Below are 23,752 nucleotides of genomic sequence, written 5' to 3' on the forward strand. Positions count from 1 at the left end.
CTGAGTTTCTCCCAGTTTACATGCTCTATTCTAGAATAATTAGATCATTTACAGTATACTGAGTATAAGCCAATCATTATATAACTAGAAAACTATTATTTGTTGTAAAATTAAATCTCTCATACTAAACTAGAGAACTATTAATCACCATGCTAAACTAGATAACCATTGTCTTACCAATTACACTTAGCAAGCACCTTGTAAGAATCCTTGTTTCAAGTACAGAGTTCTGGCCCATAATATCTCCTGCTTTCTTTTGTTTTAGAACATAGGTGGTCATGCCTTCTGTGACTTCTCAGGGAGTTAGGAACCCCAAAAACGAGATGATCAAACCCCTCCTGACTTCTCGGAAAAGTGGGTGAGAACACTAAAAAAGGAGGTTATTACGCCCTCCCTGATGTCTCAGGAAGGGACATAAGAATGCCAAAGGGAAATCAGTAATCAAACCAGATTAGTGGGTTTCTGAAGGGTCTTACTTGAAACAGGTATATATAAATCCATCAACGTGGAAGATATTACAAAGAAATGACATGAATCAACATGAGGAATTATACATTTCCATAAGTTGTAGAAATAGTTCAAAACCAATTTCTTTTCCATTACTTCACATGTGTTTTGAAGTCCTGCATCAGTCTTATTATGTATCAGAAAATCCAATGATTCCTACAGATTTTGATGTCCCATGTCAATCTTAGCATGTCTCAGGGAATCCAATTATTCCTGCTGGTTTTGAAGTTTTGCAACAGTTTTATCAACAATTATTTTTTTTAATCTCAGGGAATCCAATGGTTTCTACAGGTTTTGAAGTTCTATAACTTATCTAGTTCCTTTCATTCACTACTTTCTGGATCTCTCCACATCACCTGGAGATTATATTGAAGCTGCTTGCACTGGACACTGCCCTTCTGGCGGGTTAAAAAGCCTGTATTCTTCCCAATTGTAATCCCTTTCTCCCATCTGATTGCTTCTTTGCAAAAGCACATTTGATTTAGAGCAAAAGAGTAGATGAGACATTTGTGTGGTGATTTGGTACACTGAGTCATCACACATAGATAAGAAACAAAAGTAGAAAAAATTAAAAGGATTATTGTTCAAAAGGCTGGATACCTGATAGTAAGAAGTGAAGAAAAAAGAAGAGAGAGTTTAGATGAATCAAAATCAGGATATAATTTCTTTAACTACTAGTAGGTGTTTAAGTCATTAATTTTAAAAATAATATCTTAGTATTAACTTTAAAGATATTTAAAGCACATACAGGTCCCTTTCCCCTCCTCAGTATTTCTTTGGGATATAAGCCCAATAGCAGCAATGCTGGATCAAAGGGTATGCACAGTTTGATAACTTTTTGGGCATAGTTCCAAATTACTCTCCAGAATGGTTGGATTCTTTTACAACTCCACCAACAATGTATTAGTGTCCCCAGTTTTCCCACATCCCCTCCAATATTCATCATTATTTGTTCCTGTCATCTTAGCCGATCTGACAGGTGTGTAGTGGTATCTCAGAGTTGTCTTAATTTGCATTTCTCTGATGAGTAGTGATTTGGAACACTCTTTCATATGAGTGGATATAATTTCAATTTCATCATCTGAGAATTGTCTGTTCATATCCTTTGACCATTTATCAATCGGAGAATGGTTTGATTTCTTATAAATTAGGGTCATTTCTCTATATATTCTGGAAATGAGATCTTTATCAGAACCTTTAACTGTAAAAATATTTTCCCAATTTGTTACTTCCCTTCTAATCTTGTTGCCATTAGTTTTGTTTGTACAAAAGCTTTTTAATTTGATGTAATCAAAATCCTCCATTTTGTGATCTATAATGATCTCTATTTCTCCTTTGGTCATAAATTCCTTCCTCCTCCACAAGTCTGAGAGGTAAACTATCCTCTGTTCCTCTAATCTATTTATGATCTCATTCTTTATGCCTAAATCATGGACCCATCTTGATCTTATCTTGATATATCGTGTTAAGTGTGGGTACATATCTTATTTCTGCCATACTAATTTCCAGTTTTCCCAACAGTTTTTTTTTTTCAAATAATGAATTCTTATCCCAAAAGTGGGTATCTTTGGGTTTGTCAATCACTAGATTGCTATAGTTGTACACTATTTTGTCTTGTGAACCTAACTTGTTCCACTGATCAACTAGTCTATTTCTTAGCCAATACCAAATGGTTTTGGTGACTGCTGCTTAATAATATAGCTGTAGATCAGGTAGAGCTAGATTACCTTCATCTGATTTTTTTTCATTAATTCCCTTGAAATTCTTGATCTTTTGTTCTTCCATATGAATTTTGTTGTTATTTTTTGTAGGTCATTAGAATAATTTCTTGGGAGTCTAATTGGTATAGTACTAAATAAATAGATTAGTTTAGGGAGTATTGTCATCTTTATTATATTTTCTCAGCCTATCCAAGAGCACTTAATGTCTTTCCAATTTTTAAATCTGACTTTATTTTTGTGGCAGGTGTTTTGTAATTTTGCTCATATAATTCCTGACTATTCTTTGGTAGATGGATTCCCAAATATTTTATACTCTCGACACTTGTTTTGAATGGAATTTTTCTTTGTATCTCTTGCTATTGCATTTTGTTGGTGATGTATAAAAATGCTAAGGATTTATGTGGATTTATTTTGTATCCAGCAACTTTGCTAAAGTTGTAAATTATTTCTAATAATTTTTTATTAGAATCTCTGGGTTTCTCTTAGTACACCATCATATCATCTGCAAAGAGTGATAGTTTGATTTCTCCATTTCCTACTCTTATTCCTTTAATCTCTTTCTCGACTCTTATTGCCAAGGCTAGCATTTCTAATACAATATTGAATAATAATGGTGATAGTGGGCAACGTTGTTTCACTCCTTATCTTACTGGGAAAGGTTCCAGTTTATCCCCATTACATATGATGCTCCTGACTATTTTAAGGAATAGTCCATTTATTCCTATACTCTCAAGTTTTTTTAGTAGGAATGGATGTTGTATTTTATCAAATGCTTTTTCTGCATCTATTGAGATGATCATACAGTTTTTGTTAATTTGGTTATTAATATGGTCAATTATACTAATAGTTTTCCTAATATTAAACCAGCCCTGCAGTCCTAGTATAAATCCTATTTGATCATAGTGTATTATACTGGGGATTATTTCCTGAAGTATTTTTGCTAATATCTTATTTAAGATTTTAGCATCAATATTGATTAAGGAGATTGGTCTATAGATTTCTTTCTCTGTTTTCAACCTACCTGGTTTAGGTATCAGTACCATGTCTGTGTCATAAAAGGAGTTTGGTAAGACTCCTTCATTCCCTATTTTTTCAAATACTTTATATAGCATTGGAGTTACTTGTTCTTTAAATGTTTGGTAGAATTTACATATAAATCCATCTGGTCCTGGGGATTTTTTCTTGGGGAGTTGGTTAATAATTTTTTCTATTTCTTTTTCAGAAATGGGACTATTTAAGCAATTTACTTCCTCCTCTGTTAATCTAGGAAGCCTATATTTCTGGAGGTAGTCATCCATTTCCCTTAAGTTATTAAATTTATTGGTATAAAGCTGCTCTAATTTCCTTTTCATTGGTGGAAAGATCCCCCTTTTCATATTTTAAGACTAACAATTTGATTTTCCTCTTTCCTTTTTCTTATCAGATTTACCAAAGGTTTATCTATTTTGTTGGCTTTTTTGTAAAACCAACTCTTAGTTTTATTTATTAATTCAATATTTTTCTTTCAATATTATTGAATTCTCCCTTTAATTTTAGCATTTTGGTTTAATATTTGGTTGGGGGTTTTTAATTTGGACTTTTTCTAGCTTTTTAAGTTGCAGGTCCAATTCATTGAATTGCTCTTTCTCTATTTTATTCAAGTAAGCCTCTAATGATATAAAACTTCCCCTTATTACCACTTTAGATGCATCCCACAAATTTTGATATGATGTCTCATCATTGTCATTATCTTGAGTGAAATTATTAATTGTGTCTATAATTTGCTGTTTCACCCAATCATTATTTAAGATGAGATTATTTAGTTTCCAAATACTTTTTGTTCTATTTACCCCTAACTTCTTGTTGAATATAGTTTTTATTGCATTGTAATCTGAGGAGAAAGCATTTATTATTTCTGCCTTCCTGCATTTAATTTTGAGATCTTTATGTCATAATATAAGGTCATTTTTTATATAGGTTCCATGAACTGCTGAGAAAAAAATATATTTCTTTCTGTCACCATTCCATTTTCTCCAAAGATCTATCATATCTAATTTTCCTAATGTTCTAATTATCTCTTTAATTTCTTTCTTATTTGTTTTGTGATTCGATTTATCTAATTCTGAGATTGCAAGGTTGAGATCTCCCACTATTATAGTTTTGTTTTCTATATCTTCTTGCAATTCTCTTAACTTCTCCTTTAGGAAGGACAAATTAATTAATTACTCTAACAACCTAGTGTTCAACAAACCCAAGGACCTCAGCCTTTGGGATAAGAACTCAATGTTTGACAAAAATTCCTAGGAAAATTGGAAATTAATATGGCAGAAACTAGGCATTGACCCACACTTAACACTGAACACCAAGGTCAGGTCAAAATGGGTTCATGACCTAGGCATAAAGAATGAGATTATAAATAAATTAGAGGAACATAGGATAGTTTACCTCTCAGACCTGTGGAAGAGGAATGAATTTATATCCAAAGAAGAACTAGAGATCATTATTGATCACAAAGTAGAAAACTTTGATTTTATCAAATTGAAAAGTTTTTGTACAAACAAAACTAATGCAGATAAGATTAGAGGAGAAACAATAAACTGGGAAAACATTTTTACAGTCAAAGGTTCAGATAAAGGCCTCTTTTCCAAAATATATTGAGAATTAAGTCTATTTTGTTAGAAATCAAGCCAATCTCCAATTGATAAATAGTCAAAGTATATGAACAGAAAATTCTCGGATGAAGAAATTGAAACTATTTCTAGTCATATGAAAAGATTCTCCAAGTCATTATTAATCAGAGAAATGCAAATTAAGACAACTCTGAGATACCACTACACATCTGTCAGATTGGCTAAAATGACAGGGAAAGTTAATGCATTATCTTGGAAGGGACGTGGGAAAACAGCGATACTGATACATAGTTGGTGGAATTGTAAATACATCCAGCCATTCTGGAGAGCAATTTGGGACTATGCTCAAAAAGTTATCAAACTGTGCATACCCTTTTACCTAGCAGGGTTGCTACTGGGTTTGTGTCCCAAAGAGATCTTAAAGAAGGGAAAGGGACCTGTATGCGCAAGAATGTTTGTGGCAGCCCTCTTTTTGGTGGCCAGAAACTGGAAAATGAATGGATGCCCATTAATTGGAGATTGGCTGTATAAATAGTGGTATATGAATATTATGGAATATTATTGTTCTGTAAGAAATGACCAGCAGGATGATTTCAGAAAGGCCCAAGTGAAATTAGCAGGACTAGGAAATTGTTGTATACTTCAATAAAAATATTATATGATGAACAATTCTGATGGATGTGGCCATTTTCAACAAGGAGATGAACCAAATCAGTTCCAATAGAGCAGTAATGAACTGAACCAGCTACACTCAGCAAAAGAACTCTAGGAGATTTTTATGAACCACTACATAGAATTCCCAGTCCCTCTAATTTTGCCCTCCTGCATTTTGGATTCCCTTCACAAGCTAATTGTACACTATTTCAAAGTCCGATTCTTTTTGTATACTGTTTGGACATGTATACATATATTGTATTTACCTTATACTTTAACATATTTAACATGTATTTGTCAACCGGTTATCTGGTGTGGGCAAGGAGGGGAAAAATTAGAACAAAAGGTTTGGCAATAGTCAATGTTGTAAAATTACCCATGCAAATATCTGGTAAATAAAAACTTAAAATATAAAAAAAGAAGAAAATGAAAAATCAATCTAAAAATCAATACCACAAACTAGTGTCAGAAAGTCTATGGAATTCAGAATCCTATAAATATAAAGAAGCTTTTACTAATTATGTCATGTGACTGATCACCATTTCAGTGGGCACACAGTGAATGTTCAACAGAAGGTTGGAAGTGAAATCTCTTTAGAGAGCAGGTATAAACTATTCATTCACTCTCATAGTTCTCTCAGTGTACAAAATCAGTGAGGAAAGAAAGAAACAAGTTCAGGAAACCAGACAGAATCTGACAACATTAAGCCAAATAGAAGTTACCAGTCATACTTTATCGCTTCTTGGCCAAAGGCCATTGTAAAATCATGGAGCAAAGTGCAGCTACAGAGTGAGCTTCTGAGTAAGTTACAATTAAGAAATTTTTGAACATAAAGACATCTATTATTTCAGAGATAATTTCATCCAAGTCTAATAGATCACTGAATTGTTTTAAAGTAACATCTAAAATAACATTATATCTGATTTTGGAAGTAGCTTAAGAACAAAGGTGAGTTATTCATAATATGACACACACGTGTAGCTATGTCAGGCAATGGGTAACTTACATTTTCTGAAATTAATCTTAAGTGAATGCAATTCAATGTCATATTTTTGGTGTCTAGTATTGTTGTCATAGTTCTTCCACAATGGGTTCTACAGACAAACCCTCTTAGGAATTTATGAATGGCAATGATTAGCATATATTTTTTGTACAGTTTCTTAATAAGCATGTTACACATTCCATAAATTAGAACTCAATTTGGTCAGCATAAGAAAGGTTACATTAAATATGATTTAAAAAAATTAATATACATGAAAGAGGTCAAACATGAATCAAATATCCATCAAGAAATCTTGCTATAGGCTGGATATGATCTGTCTTTGCAATTGATTTGTAACTTCCATCTGAAATCCCTTGATTTATGGGAAGCCTTCCTTTTTTTTAATTTTAGTGTCTCCCTTCTATTAATTACTTGTAATTTATCGTATATATTGTTTACTGTCTCTATTTCTTTGTAGTTCTATCCTCTATTAGATTGCAAATTCCTTGAGGGTATTAAATATTTTTTGGCTCTTTGTATATTCCTAGAATTTAGCACCATGTCTTGCAATTGCCAGGTGATTAATAAATATTTATTATTTGATGATTGATTGAAGATACAGATGAAGAATGTTATTGCTGGCCGCATTTCAGTATCAACTGAACAAACTTAAAATAAGCTATATGTGGAAATTAAGTTTACCTTAACATCTGTTACATTTCAGTATCTGCAGTATTATAAGTGAATTTCAATCATATTTAAAAAGTAAATGATTCAAAAAAAAGGTTTAGATGTCAATGAAAAAAGGTAACTTAGATCTCAGAATCATGTCTCATGAAAGTAAAAAGATAAGCATCTTTGAAAGGGATTGGCCTACAAGACATGTATAGACTGAAATTAAGAGAGTAAAATTTTCCCAAAAAGGCATTTCCCAATATCTATCAACATGAGCTGCATTCATTTAAATTTACATTACATTTTCACTGTAGTGCACATTATTTTAGCTGATTGCTTTGTAAAAACATATACAATGTGCGTGTGAAAAAAAATTGGTATTATGACATAATCAAATGGATCAATAATATCCATTTGAAACTCTTTCCAATGATGATGTCCTCCAAAAAGTGTGTGCCAGTTTTGGGGGAGGGAAGTATCTACCCAATGTACTAAAAGCTTATTATTTTTCCTGATATTGCAAGGGTATCAGTGGAATATCTTTATATCAGTTTTTCTTCAATTCACCATATGACCAGCTCATCTCTTTCTGTCATCAAACTCTTTGATGAAATTTTTTAATCTTGTTTGTTGGAGTTCTTTTTTTTTTTTTAATTCATTTTTCCAAATTATCCCCTCCCTCCCTCCACTCCCTCCCCCTGATGGCAGGTAATCCCATACATTTTACATGTGTTACAATATAACCTAGATACAATATATGTGTGTAAATACCATTTTCTTGTTGCACATTAATTATTAGCTTCCGAAGGTATAAGTAACCTGGCTAGATAGACAGTAGTGCTAACAATTTACATTCGCTTCCCAGTGTTCCTTCTCTGGGTGTAGTTATTTCTGTCCATCATTGATCAACTGGAAGTGAGTTGGATCTTCTTTATTTTGAAGATTTCCACTTCCATCAGAATACATCCTCAAACAGTATTGTTGTTGAAGTGTATAGTGATCTTCTGGTTCTGCTCATTTCACTCAGCAACAGTTGATTTAAGTCTCTCCAAGCCTCTCTGTATTCCTCCTGCTAGTCATTTCTTACAGAGCAATAATATTCCATAACCTTCATATACCACAATTTACCCAACCATTCTCCAACTGATGGACATCCATTCAACTTCCAGTTTCTAGCTACAACAAAAAGAGCTGCCACAAACATTTTGGCACATACAGGTCCCTTTCCACTCTTTAGTATTTCTAAGCTGCTAGAAAAAAAACAATTCAGATATGGAGGATCCACAATAAGGATAACCCAGGATCTAGCAGCGTCCACATTAAAAGAACTCAGGGCCTGGAATATGATATTCCGAAAGGCTAAGGAACTTGGTATGCAGCCAAGAATAACTTACCCAACAAGAATGAGCATCGTTTTCCAGGGAAGAAGATGGATATTTAACGAAATAAATGAATTCCATCTATTTTTGATGAAAAAAACAGACCTACATAAAAGGTTTGATCTTCAAATACAGAACTCAAGAGATTTCTAAAAAGGTAAAAAGAAATCTTGAGAACTATACTTCTGTCAAAAAAATATGTAAAGAACATATGTACAATTTGTCTTAGAAACTAGAGGTGGAAAGGAGATTATATCATAAAAAAGTATAAAGTGGTGGTACTACATCTCATGAAGAGGGAAAGGTAACCTATTATATCTGAGAGAAAGAAAGGAGGGAGATGAACATAGCGTGTATCAATAGACATATTCGATTTATGGTGAAACTTCTTCCACTTCATTGAAAAGTGAAAGGGAAGGAGTAAGCTAAGAGGAAGGGAATACAGTAATTTTGAGGAAAAGGGGTAAAATAAGGGGAGGATCTTTAAGGTGGGGGAGGGATCCTAAAAAGGGAGGGCTGTGAAAAGCAAGTGGTGTTTACCAGTATAATACTGGATAGGAGGGTAAAAGGGAAGGAAAGGGGAAAAGCAGAAGCAGGGGTTAATAGGATGGCAAGCAATATAGAATTAGTCCTTCTAAACATAAATGTGAATGGGGCAAACTGTCTCATAAAGAGGAAGCAGTTAGCAGACTGGATTAAAAATCAGAATCCTACTATATGTTGTTTACAGGAAACACACCTGAAACAGGATGAGACATTCAAACTAAAAGTAAAAGGGTGGAGCAGAATCTATTATGCTTCAGGCAAAACCAAAAAAGCAGGAGTAGCCATCCTCATCTCAGATCAAGCAAAAACAAAAATTGATCTAATTAAAAGAGATAAGGAAGGGCATTATATCCTGCTAAAGGGAAGCATCAATAGTGAAGCAGTATCAATATTAAACATGTATGCACCAAGTGGTGCAGCATCTAAATTCTTAAAAGAGAAATTAAGAGAGCTGCAAGAGGAAATAGATAGCAAAACTATAATAGCGGGAGATGTCAACCTTGCACTCTCAGAATTAGATAAATCAAACCACAAAATAAATAAGAAAGAAGTCAAAGAGGTAAATAGAATACTAGAAAAGTTTGATATGATAGATCTTTGGCGAAAGCTAAATGGAGACAGAAAGGAATATACTTTCTTCTCAGCAGTTCATGGAACCTATACAAAAATTGATCATATACTAGGGCATAAAAACCTCAAAATCAAATGCAGTAAGGCAGAAATAGTAAATGCATCCTTTTCAGACCATAATGCAATCAAAATAACATTTAATAAAAAGCCAGGGGAAAATAGACCAAAAAATAATTGGAAACTAAATAATCTTATACTAAAGAATGATTGGGTAAAACAGCAAATCATAGACATAATTAATAACTTCACCCAATAAAATGACAATAATGAGACATGATACCAAAATGTGTGGGATACAGCCAAAGCAGTAATAAGGGGAAATTTTATATCTCTACAGGCCTACTTGCATAAAATAGAGAAAGAGAGGGCCAACGAATTGGGCTTACAACTAAAATTGCTAGAAAAGGAACAAATTAAAAACCCCCAGACAAACACAAAACTTGAAATTCAAAAAAATAAAAGGTGAGATTAATAAAATTGAAAGTAAAAAAACTATTGAATTAATTAATAAAACTAAGAGTTGGTTTTATGAAAAAACCAACAAAATAGACAAACCCTTAGTAAACCTGATTAAAAAAAGGAAAGAGAAGAAGCAAATTGATAGTCTTGAAAATGAAAAGGGTGAACTCACCACTAATGAAGAGGAAATTAGAACAATAGTTAGGAGCTACTTTGCTCAACTTTATGCTGATAAATTCGATAACTTAAATGAAATGGAAGAATACCTTCAAAAATATATCTTGCCCAGATTAACAGAGGAAGAAGTAAGTAGTCTAAATAGTCCCATCTCAGAAAAAGAAATAGACCAAGCTATTAACCAACTTCCTAAGAAAAAGTCCCCAGGACCAGATGGATTTACAGGTGAATTCTACCAAACATTTAAAGAACAACTAACTCCAATGCTATGTAAACTATTTGAAAAAATAGGGATTGAAGGAGTCCTACCAAATTCCTTCTATGACACAGACATGGTACTGATACCTAAACCAGGTAGATCGAAAACTGAGAAAGAAAACTATAGACCAATTTCCTTAATGAATATTGATGCTAAAATCTTAAATAAGATATTAGCAAATAGACTTCAGAAAATCATCCCCAGGATAATACACTATGACCAAGTGGGATTTATACCAGGAATGCAGGGCTGGTTTAATATTAGGAAAACTATTAGTATAATTGACCATATTAATAATCAAATTAATAAAAACCATATGATCATCTCAATAGATGCAGAAAAGGCATTTGATAAAATCCAACATCCATTCCTACTAAAAATGCTTGAGAGTATAGGAATAAATGGATTATTCCTTAAAATAATAAGGAGCATATATTTAAAACCTTCAGTAAATATCATATGTAATGGTGATAAACCAGAACCTTTCCCTGTAAGATCAGGAGTGAAACAAGGTTGCCCACTATCACCATTACTATTCAATATTGTACTAGAAACTCTAGCCTTGGCAATAAGAGCCGAGAAAGAGATCCAAGGAATTATAGTAGGAAATGAAGAAATCAAATTGTCACTTTTCGCAGATGACATGATGGTATACTTAGAGAACCCCAAAGACTCTGCTAAAAAGCTATTAGAAATAATTCAGAATTTTAGCAAAGTCGCAGGATACAAAATAAATCCACATAAATCCTCAGCATTTTTATACATTACCAACACAATCCAACAGCAAGAGATACAAAGAGAAATTCCATTCAAAATAACAGTCGATAGTATAAAATATTTGGGAATATATCTACCAAAGGAGAGTCAGGAATTATATGAGCAAAATTACAAAACACTTGCCACAAAAATAAAGTCAGATTTAAATAATTGGAAAGACATTCAGTGTTCTTGGATAGGCTGAGCGAATATAATAAAGATGACAATACTCCCCAAACTAATCTATTTATTTAGTGCTATACCAATCAGACTCCCAAGAAACTATTTTAATGACCTAGAAAAAATAACAACAAAATTCATATGGAAGAATAAAAGGTCGAGAATTGCAAGGGAACTAATGAAAAAAAAGTCAGAGGAAGGTGGTCTAAGTGTACCTGATTTAAAGCTATATTATAAAGCAACAGTCACCAAAACCATTTGGTATTGGCTAAGAAATAGACTAGTTGATCAGTGGCATAGGTTAGGTTCACAGGGCAAGATAGTGAATAAAAATAGCAATCTAATCTTTGACAAACCCAAAGATCCCAATATTTGGGATAAGAATTCATTATTTGACAAAAACTGCTGGGAAAACTGGAAATTAGTATGGCAGAAACTAGGCATGGACCCACATTTAACACCACATACTAAGATTAGATCAAAATGGGTCCAAGATTTAGGCATAAAGAACGAAATCATAAATAAATTGGAGGAACATGGGATGGTTTACCTCTCAGACTTGTGGAGGAGGAAGGAGTTTGTGTCCAAGGGAGAACTAGAGACCATTATTGATCACAAAATAGAGCATTTTGATTACACCAAATTAAAAAGTTTCTGCACAAACAAAACTAATGAAAAAAAATTTAGAAGAGAAGTAACAAATTGGGAAAAAAAAATTTTTACAGTTAAAGGTTCTGATAAAGGCCTCATCTCCAAAATATACAGAGAATTGACTTTAATTTATAAGAAATCAAGCCATTCTCCAGTTGATAAATGGTCAAAGGATATGAACAGACAATTTTCAGATGATGAAATTAAAATTATTTCCACTCATATGAAAGAGTGTTCCAAATCACTATTGATCAGAGAAATGCAAATTAAGACAACTCTGAGGTATCATTACACACCTGTCAGATTGGCTAAGATGACAGGAACAAATAACGATGAATGTTGGAGGAGCTGTGGGAAAACTGGGACACTGATGCATTGTTGGTGGAGTTGTGAAAGAATCCAACCATTCTGGAGTGCAATCTGGAATTATGCCCAAAAAGTTATCAAAATGTGCATACCCTTTGACCCAGCCATACTACTACTGGGCTTATACCCCAAGGTGTAGCGAGCTGTCGTCTCTAGAAGCTGCCGGATCGCTCTCTGGGAAGAGATCTGCTGTGTCTACTCAAATCTTTAAGACAGATTCTTCTTCCTGTAGTGAACCGTTGTCTCCAGGCAGTTTCTGTTAACTCTTGTCCTTAGAAGTGACTTCCCTTCCTGCAGAGAGCCCCGTCAGGCCTGATGTAATGCAGAGAGTCTTCTTCTTTCTCTGAGAGTCCTCTCTTTTATTCTCCCAGAGAATGGGCGTGGGATAATGCAAGGGCTTCTGGGAAGAACCACCCCAGCCAATGAGCTTGCCCCCTCTATCAAGTCAACCTGAGTTCTCACCTTGTAATTGTCCAGAAAACCTGAATTCTCACCTTGTCACTGTCCAGACAACCTCAGTTCTCACTTAGTAATCCTAACATCTCCCCCTTTCTTTTGATTTAGAACATAGGACAGTCATGACCTTGAAACATAAATCCATCAATATGGGAAGTATTACAGATAATTACATAAATGACCTTGAAACATAAATCCATCAATATGGGAAGTATTACAGATAATTACATAAATTACATAAGCATATAGTAACATAGTAACATAACACATGCTAGAAGTATATAACATAATCATAAATTGAAAATTTATAAATGTCCATAAGTCCATTGTCCATTAGTCTCATCTTGTGTGAGGAAGTCCAATGATTCCTGCTGGTTTTAAAGTTCTTTAACAGTCTTCTTATTATCCATGCTCTTTCAGTGTCAGATGTTTCTTAGATCTTCTCCTTTATTTTGAGGTCTTTCTCTTTTTCTGTCTCTCTCTGATGGACAAGGCGAATATGACTCGTTGGCACCCATCTGATTCCTTCTCCTGCTGAAGAAATACAAGCAAACCCTCTCTCCCAGGCAGTTAATCTATCTAATTTCCTTCTATTTACCACTTTCTAAATCTCTTCTCATCATCTGACAATTACATTGGAATTGTTTGCACAGGATACAGCCCTGTTGGTTTAAAAGGCCTGTATTCTCCCCAAGTGTAATCCATTTTTGCAATCTGATTGCCTTTTGGCTCACCTATCAGGTAATCCCTTTCTGCCATGTGATTGCTTTTCTGCTGGTTGATTAAATCAGAGTCCTGACCTTCTAAAGGCTCTTTGGGTATAACATCAGCTGCCATCATGCCCCAAGTCTTTTTTGCCTGGGGCCCTGGACCTGGGCCCCTCATCCCATTTCCCTGAATTATTCTACACTCTGATGCCCAATGGAGTCCTCTGTTGCATTTTGGACATGGGGTTTTAGGTCTTCTTTCACCCTGTCTTCTCACTGTATCTCCATATCTACACTGAGCTCTTAGATGCCCAATTTTTCCACATTGAAAACATCGCCGAGTTTCTCTAGAAGGCCCTTGCCAGGAGGGACCCTGTCTTTCCACATTCATCATTGTCTGGGTGTAAAAAGCATTTGTTCCCACTGTAGCACAGCGTCTTATGATCTCCTCTAAAGGAGCATCTTTGTCTAATCCCCATATAATTCTTTTGCAAATTTCATTGGCATTTTCCTTAGCCAGATGTCTGGTCATTATTTCTGTAGCTGAATTTTCTCCAATAGTTCTTTTGACAGCAGTTTGCAAACGTCCCACAAAATCTGCAAAAGGTTCATTGGGACCTTGCTGTATTTTAGTGAAAGCCTCTCCACGATCTTTCTGTCCAGGAAGGACACCCCAAGCTTTTATTGCAGCCTTAGCAATTTGTTCATATATTGTCATGGTATAATTAATCTGTTCCGAATTCTCTCCATACTGACCTTCACCAGCTAAGTGCTCAAAAGTGAATTGTGTGTTAACTCCTATTTCCAAATTGCATCTGACTTGAATTTTACATAATTCATGAAATTCCGCAAGCCATAATAAATTTTCTCCAGGTTCCAGACATGTCCTTGCTATGGATTTCCAATCATTCGGGGTTAGGACTTCATAAGACAAACCATCTAGTAACATTTTGACATAAGCTGATGTAGCCCCATAAAGGGTACAACCTTTTTTCAAATCCTTAATTTTATTCAAATCTAAAGGTGCATATCTTCTCCTTTTTTTACCTACAGAGTCAGTATTTTCAATCACAGGATATGCATGTATAAAATCACTTATATCCTGTCCTTCTCTCTTAGCTTTAACCAATGCTTTTTCTAATCTTGTCATAGGCTTAGGCTTCTTCACAGGCAATTCTGTTTGTGTTTCTGCCTCTTCCCCTCTTTCTTCCTCCATCTCTGAAGGTGGGGTTGATGTGGGCCTGTCAATAATCTGTTCTCTAGGCAGGGTTGAAGCTTCTTCAAGAGAATCATACCATAATTCCTCATTTAAATCCTCTTGCTCTAGGGAAAGATCTTGATCTTTCCTTTTTTCCTCACACTTCCTCCTCTGTTCATTTTTAGAACTTTTCCTTCTCCTACAACTTGCTTGATAGTTTAAGGCTAATTGAACTATGTTGTAGATATAAAATACTTCTGCAGAAATTGAACGAGGCCCATTTTTTGCTTGAAATTCTTTCATTTCATATCCCACTAGCTTCCATTTATCTACATCTATCTTTTCTTCCTCTAAGAACCAAGGGGATGTGCGTCTTAAGGCAGCCAAGAGTTTAGCAATCTGTACCCAGGTTACAAGTAAACTCTGCTCCTCAATTATGTTGATTATACTCTCTATAGTACCACTCCTGAATGGGGGTGGAGCTGAGGTTGCTTCTGGGGCTGGGGATGAGTCGGCTGAGGTCCAGGGATTGAATATAGCTAACATCTGCCCCATTTCAGCTATAAGAGATTCCTGGTTTAGCCCTTAACAAGTTAAGTTCCTTATTTATCTATTAGCACACTCACTTAATCTTTAACAAAGTTTCCTCGTTACTCACGGTTCTGGGTCAGAGAGACTGAGATCTAGATCAGAAGCTTTTCCACTGGAATCAGGACTGTGTCTGTCCCTGTTCGGGCGCCAAATTGCGAAGGTCTGGTCTAGCTCCTCTTGTCAGGATAAGCAAAAGTCCTTGCCCCACGTTGGGCGCCAACTGTAGCGAGCTGTCGTCTCTAGAAGCTGCCGGATCGCTCTCTGGGAAGAGATCTGCTGTGTCTACTCAAATCTTTAAGACAGATTCTTCTTCCTGTAGTGAACCGTTGTCTCCAGGCAGTTGCTGTTAACTCTTGTCCTTAGAAGTGACTTCCCTTCCTGCAGAGAGCCCCGTCAGGCCTGATGTAATGCAGAGAGTCTTCTTCTTTCTCTGAGAGTCCTCTCTTTTATTCTCCCAGAGAATGGGCGTGGGATAATGCAAGGGCTTCTGGGAAGAACCACCCCAGCCAATGAGCTTGCCCCCTCTATCAAGTCAACCTGAGTTCTCACCTTGTAATTGTCCAGAAAACCTGAATTCTCACCTTGTCACTGTCCAGACAACCTCAGTTCTCACTTAGTAATCCTAACACCAAGGAACTACTAGAGAAGGGAAAGGGTCCTGTATGTGCCAAAATGTTTGTGGCAGCCCTTTTCATAGTGGCTAGAAGCTGGAAGATGAATGGATGTCCATCAATTGGAGAATGGTTGGGTAAACTATGGTATATGAATGTTATGGAATATTATTGTTCTATAAGAAATGACCAACAGGAGAAATACAGAGAGGCTTGGAGAGACTTACATCAACTAATGCTGAGTGAAACGAGCAGAACCAGAAGATCATTATACACTTCAACAATGATACTGTACGAGGATGTATGCTGATGGAAGTGGATTTCTTCAACATAGAGAAGAGCTAATCCAATTCCAATTGATTAATGATGGACAGAACCAGCTACATCCAGAAAAGGAACACTGGGAAATGAATGTAAACTGTTATTTTTACCTTCTGAATCCAATTCTTCCTGTGCAACAAAAAATTCGGTTCTACACACATATATTGTATCTAAATTATACTGTAATATATTTAACATATATAAGACTGCTTGCCATCTGGGGGAGGGGGTTGGGGGAGGAAGGGAAAAAATCTGAATAGAAGTAAGTGCAAGGGATAATGTTGTAAAAAATTACCCATGCATATGTACTGTCAAAAAAATGTTATAATTATAAAATAAAATAAAAATTAAAAAAAAAAAAACTCTTTAGTATTTCTTTGTGATATAATCCCAATAACAGCAATGCTGAGTCAAAGGGTATGCACAGTTTGACAACTTTTTGGGCATAATTCCAGATTGCTCTCCAGAATGGCTGGATTCTTTCACAACTCCACCAACAATGTATCAGTGTCCCAGTTTTCCCACACCCCCTCCAACATCCATCATTATTTGTTCCTGTCATTTTAGCCAATCTGACAGGTGTGTAGTGGTATCTCAGAGTTGTCTTAATTTGCATTTCTCTGATCAGTAGTGATTTGGAACACTCTTTCATATGAGTGGAAATAGTTTCAATTTCATCATCTGAGAATTGTCTGTTCATATCCCTTGACCATTTATCAATTGGAGAATGGTTTGGTTTCCTATAAATCAGGGTCAGTTCTCTATATATTTTGGAAATGACACCTTTGTCAGAACCTTTACTTTTAAAAATATTTTCCCAATTTGTTACTTCCCTTCTAATCTTGTTGCCATTAGTATTGTTTGTACAGAAACTTTTTAGTTTGATGTAATCAAAATCTTCTATTTTGTGATCGATAATGATCTCTAATTCTCCTCTGGTCATAAATTCCTTCCTCCTCCACAGGTCTGAGAGGTAGACTATTCTCTGTTCCTCTAATCTATTTATGATCTCATTCTTTATGCCTAAATCATGGACCCATTTTGATCTTATCTTGGTATATGGTGTTAAGTGTGGATCCATATCTAATTTCTGCCATACTAATTTCCAGTTTTCCCAGTTTGTTGGAGTTCTAAATCAGTTATATATTGTAGTTTGATTATCCCATCATGCAACTCTATGTGTACCCTCTAGTTAATGTTTCTTTTAAAGTAATTTAGAAGCAGTTATATTTTATTTCTCATTCTTACATGGCAACATTAGTAGAATGCTATTATTAAGAAACTACTCTTTGCCTTTATGGAAAGCTTTGCAAAGAGCTTTGCAGCTTCCTGAAGAAAAGGTATCCTCCTTTCCCACCCATCTTCAATTTTTTTTTTTACCAATTCCTTTTTCTTTCTTTCATAACCCCAGCAGAAGGGTTTTTGTGCATGTTTTGTGCACATTAATAAAAAAACAACTTAATGGGAGAAAAGTGGGTGGAAACACTTTTCAATTGGTTGGTGGAGGAGGAGAAATGTTTCACATCCTTCTGAGGGAAAAGGGGCTCAAAATTAAAGTTATAGGAATTAGTAGATATATTTTTAATTTGAGGGAGTACATATTTATAATTTGTAGATGATCCCATAGGGCCTTAGGGTGAATTCTAGGAGCTTAAGACTAAACTCCAAAGGTTTGGGGATATGTCTCTAGAGCTTGAAGGAAAACCACAACTATATAATGGATGATCACTTGGAATTTAAGAGATACTTTGGGAGCTGGAGAATATACCATGGAAGCTAGGAGGTAAACAAGGGGAATACCTCAGAAGCTGGAAAATGAACTCCAGGTGCAATAGAGGTCATCTAAGTAAATCCAGGAAGGCTAATCAAGGGTGCAGGACCGCTGAGAGGCACAGATTACAGAGATCTATTCCTAAAGGGAAATGGGGGCTGCTTCACTCTAGGACACATGGTAGTAAGGGCTAAAATAACAGGAGTCTTCTTTATCTTAAAAATAACTAGAGAAGAAACTCCTTGCTTTCTCTATTTTAATAGAACCAAAACTTCTCTTCTGCCTCATCAGTCTCTTTATTAAATACCTTGAAAGCAATGCTTCCATAAGGTTTAGCTGCACATAAAAAATACTGCTAGCATCTATATGGGAGTTCATTCTTAGCCTCTTACAAAGATGTAAACCAGTGGCATGCATAATTTTCTCAGCAATGTCATAATAGTCAATCTTAAAAGCAGTCTCTGTGGAACCATTTCTGTGTTCTGTTGCTCAGTCATTACCTAATCCAGATGCCCAATTTTCACAAATGTCCTCACTTTCACTGGTTCTGGATGGGCTAGAGTCTCCTTGGAATCTTTTGCTGCTCTCTAAGCCAAGTTAATTTGATGTCTTTAAAAAATTCCTTGAATGTGCACTTAATAGCTTCCTTCATTGTTGTAAACTGCCAAACCAAGTCTGCATTTATAAAAACCCAAATTATACTATATAAAGTATGGTTCCTTGTTGATATTAATAATTTCAAAGGTCAGTTATCAGAAGTATTTCTTTGTGTCTCAGATACTGAGGATAAAATTGCTCCATCACTCCCTGCCTAGTCCATAGTACAATGTTGATAATCAATGGTGACTATCTTTGAATTTCAGTAGTATGCAAACAAAGTTAAATGTTGACTTATTTCAAACAATTTTCACTAGTTTAGAAGTTTGGGTTGAGTACTAATATTAAGGCTCCCTAAAAGAATTTTCAGTTCAGAAACCAATTCACCCTTGGAATATTCTAAATTTAGACATGACCTAATATTAAATTTCTTACCTCCTACTCTTCTATAAAGACTCACTCAATTTTCTTTCAAAACTTATTTACTTTTTCTAAGTGCTTCAATCCAGTTTTTCCACACTAAAATGTCTAACTATACAGTTCTAAATTACTTCCTTATCACAAGGCTCCCTTTTTCATCATAATCAAGACTATCCTGAATTGCTAGCCATTACAAATACTTTGTTAAAATAAAAAAGGACAGAAAGTAATTGTCCAGGTATACATCTTCAATTTTAGTTGCATAATCAATTTATTTTCCCAGCAACCTTAATCTCTATATTATACAAGACAATATCAATTAAGATTCAATCCAAGCAAAAAAGATATGTTACAACCTGTGTGACTCTTGCAAGAATTATTTCTTACAAAATTCCTGGCTTAATTCCAAATATATAATATAGAGAAAAAATGATGTGGATACTTATTTTATTCAAATATGCCTGGATCCATGTATTCTACCTTGATTCACTATATGATACTAATGCCTTTATTTCCCTTAGATGACATGCAATGTTTGGCAAATTTTAAATAATTTTCTCTGGGATAATTATTTGAATAGCACTCTTCTATTTCTTAGAGGGACTAGATTTAGCATGTATCTTGTATCCAAATATGGAAACTAGCAAATGTTACAACTTAATATATGCATATTATTTGGTGCTTAATATATGCTTATCAAATCAAAATTAAGATTTGCTAGCTTAGGACCCCTAAAAAGGTATATGTTTTTATAAAGAATAAATTGTTGGCACTGGTATTGATCGTGGCCATAGGCATTTGAAAAAAATGGTTTACTATGAATTGATTCAGGGAAAAAATGAATTTGACATGGAAGTGCTTCCTATTTTGACCATTTTCATTCCTCCTGGGGAAAAAATCCGATAGAGGCAGCCTATGGGATAATATATCTACTTAATGAGAATGAGAATTTCATTAAAATATATTATGAGATATAGAATCACAGGACCATCCTTATAATGGTGTTAAAGAATAATTCTTAGAATAGAGATGAAATACTCTATACTAGTTATAATATCCGTTCCTTGCAATAGCTGGACAAGGCACTCTTGAGAGTTCTTTGGGAATCATTCAGTCATTCTTCAGTATTTAATTGTGGCTCTACTATAAGAGTCTGGTTTCATTTAATATCACAAAATCATTTATTTCAAATCTGAAAAGGTAGATGAAACCATATCATCCACAATTTACCAGAAGAAAAATCCTTTACAGAAGATCCATAATAAAAGATTATTTTAGACCAGTTGAGACAGAACTCCATCTTAAGACAGCCCATTCCACTTTTAGCCAGGTATAAGTGTTAGGATTTTCTTACAAATGCTCTTGTACAGCATTTCTACTGATTTCACAGGAATCATCCATTGAATCCTCAGAATCTCAACCTTTTATTTATGCTCTCTGTCTCTGAAGCAGCCTTTTGCTGTCTTTTTCTCCTGAGCTGTTTCTATCATTTTTAGAGAGACAATTTGATCTCTGCAGCTTCAATCTGTTGGATTTTCTAGTTTCATCTTTGTCTAAGGGAGAGGAAAAGGAAAATATGGTATTGCTCTCTCATGACTCTGATTATGGTCAACAAATTCTGAATAAAATTACTATTTTTTCAACTTTTCATAAGAAAATAGATCTATGATTAAGATGGCAGGAAAAAAACAATGATGATTATGGAGGGGATATTGGAAAAGTGGAGCACTAATATATTATTTGTGGAATTGTGAACTGATCCAACCATTCTGGAGGGTAATGTGTTATAATTCCCAAAGAACTATCAAATTGGGCACACTCTTTGATACAAAAGTGTCTCTATTGGATCTGTATTCTAAAGAAATTATAAAAAAGGGAAAAGGATCCACATGTGCAAAAATGTTTGTAGAAACCCTTTTTGTAGTGACAAGGATCTGGAAACTGAGTGGGTGACCATCAGTTGGGGAATGGTTGAACAAGTTATGGTATATGAATGTAAAAGAATATTATTGTTCTATAAGAAATGATTGATTTCAAAAAGGTCTAGAGAGACTTACATGAACTTATGCTTAGTTATGTGAGTAGAACCAAGAGTACACAGCAACAAGAAGATTATGTGATGATCAACTCTGAGGGAATTGGCTCTTTTCAACAATGAGGTGATTCAGGCCAATTCCAATAGACGTGATAGAGAGAGCCATCTGCATCCAGAGAGAAGACTATGGGGACTGAATGTAGATCACAACATAGTATTTTCACCTTTGTTGTTGTTGTTTGCTTCCTTATTTTTTTCATTGTCATTTTTTTCTTTTTTGATCTGATTTTTCTTGTACAGCATGATAAGAATGGAAATATATTTAGAAGAATTACACATGTTTAGCCTATATTGGATTACTTGCTGTGTAGGGGAGAGAGATGGGGGATGGGAGAGAGAAAAAAATAGGAATACAAAATTTTGCAAGGGTGAAACTTGCAAATTATATTTGCATATATTGTGAAAATAAAAAGCTATTATCCAAAAAAAACAAAACAAAACAAAACAAAAAAAAAACACACAAAAAAACCCCATAGATCTAGGGGTAAAATAGGCCATCCTATACAAATCCTTTTCTTTATGAGAACATTGAAGCCTATAAATGGCAGGTGACTTGTCTAAAGATATATGAGAAATAAATATCAGACATTAGTATCAATGTTCTTTCCACTGGAAAAAACAAAACAAAACAAACAATATCAACAAAACATCTCATTTCCCAAAAAACTGACAAGAAGGTAATTCAGATAAATCTACACTCTTTCTCTACTTCTCCTGTTCCCTCAGTTCTTATTCCCTTTTGAGTAGGGTGTAAAAATCCTTTTCCCATTTTCTTTAAACCAACAGGTAAGTTTGCAGGATGCTTATAAGAATCAACACTTAGTATCTTTTCATGTAACAAGTAATGGGAGATATCTCATAGTTCAATGAAAGCTCACACATCAAATGTTCATATATAATTATTTATTTACATTTGCCTTAACTGGGTTCATTACATCCAGTGCCTAGGACTTGCAAATTGCCTTCAAACTCTGATAAAAACACATGGAGGAATTTAACAGTGATGAAATTTGAGGAATAGAACTGGTGATACTTGTCCTAACTTACTAAATAGTGACATTTTTTCATTAATTCATATCATAAAAATGCTCTCAGAATATAATTACAATTACATAAGAGAAATAACATTGCTATTGCTCTTCCATTAGTTAATTTCTTATGTTAGCTCAGTATGGTACTATTTATTTGCCTACATTTCCTTTGTATTCTATCATTCCAGGATAATTTTCTTGCATTATTTTTTGCATTATTGTGTAAAGATTCTTATTTTGGTCACAACTTTCAGGCAGTCCAATTGTTTTTATCTGTTCTCTTCCAATCTAGTCTCTAGATCTGTCATTTATCTTATAAGATGTTACTCATATTGTTCTATTTCTTCATTCTTGATCTTCCATAGCTTCACTGGCTTCCCCTTGACTAATTCTAATTTTCAAAAATTTATTTTCATTTTTGAAACTCTGTATCTCCTTTTCTAGTTGGTTAACTTTTTAATGATCTTGTTTTGCTTGAATGGTTTTTATTTTTATTATTTATTATTATTTTTGTTTTTCTTCAATGTCTCTCATTTGATTTTGAAATTATTTTTTGAGTTCTTCTATAAATTATCTATAGGAAGGAAGTCATTTCACATTACTCTTTGGGGTAGAAGCTTTTCATACTTCAGTGTCCTCTGAAGATGAATTCTGGTTTTCTCTATTTCTATAGTAAGTTTCTATGGTGGGACTGTATAAGAGGTATCCATATAAATACCTCTAATCCTAGGGTGGGGGGATTATGTCCCTGGTTTTACTTCAGTTCTTCCCTCTGACCCTAAACCAAGAACTCCAACCTCCAGCAAGCACCTGCAGTCAGCAGCATCCCTGCCACCCTGCCTCTGTACTCACAGGTGTGATTGTTCCTTCTCACCCATGGCTGAGTCCCTGCAGAACAGGTGGGCCTGGTGCTCCTAATCAGCCAAGATGCATGTAATCTGCCAGGACTCAGACCCTACACTCCACAAACAGTCACAGAGATTAAAGTTTCTATGGTTCCTTTCAGGGCTCCAGCCACACCTGCTAATCTCAAGATATCCCATGTGATGCTTCTAAGGAGTGAGTCTAGAGGAAGTGTTTGCACTTTACAATGGTTAATTCCAGGCTATGATTTTTTTCTTCAGGTGTTCTCATGTTGCATCAAGACTACCGCTGTTCTGCCCCTAGTCTTCTTGATTACTCACTAATCTATGTTTGCCCTGATGTACAAATCTGTTCTATTTGTGGGGAAATCAGTAGAGCTTAAATTTACCAAACTACTCTGCCATCTTCCCAAAATCCTGGTTTACTTTTTATTTTTAAATTATACTTTCTCATTAATATTCTCCTGAATTCAAATAATTCTTAGCATTACGTAATTTCAGTGGTCCCCAAGGAAATGCCATATTCTCTGTGGCCTTTAG

General features: G+C 34.7%; 1 protein-coding gene and 1 pseudogene across 1 annotated transcript in view; one reads left to right on the top strand and one right to left on the bottom strand.

Annotated features, from left to right (window-relative positions):
* Positions 1-23,752, top strand: part of CSMD1 (CUB and Sushi multiple domains 1) — a 2,669,009-nt gene that overhangs the window by 622,277 nt on the left and 2,022,980 nt on the right.
* LOC141555160 (splicing factor 3A subunit 2-like) lies at positions 18,332-18,949 on the bottom strand (annotated as a pseudogene).

Source organism: Sminthopsis crassicaudata, chromosome 2 (genome assembly GCF_048593235.1).
Source record: "Sminthopsis crassicaudata isolate SCR6 chromosome 2, ASM4859323v1, whole genome shotgun sequence".
Classification (NCBI taxonomy): Eukaryota; Metazoa; Chordata; class Mammalia; order Dasyuromorphia; family Dasyuridae; genus Sminthopsis; species Sminthopsis crassicaudata.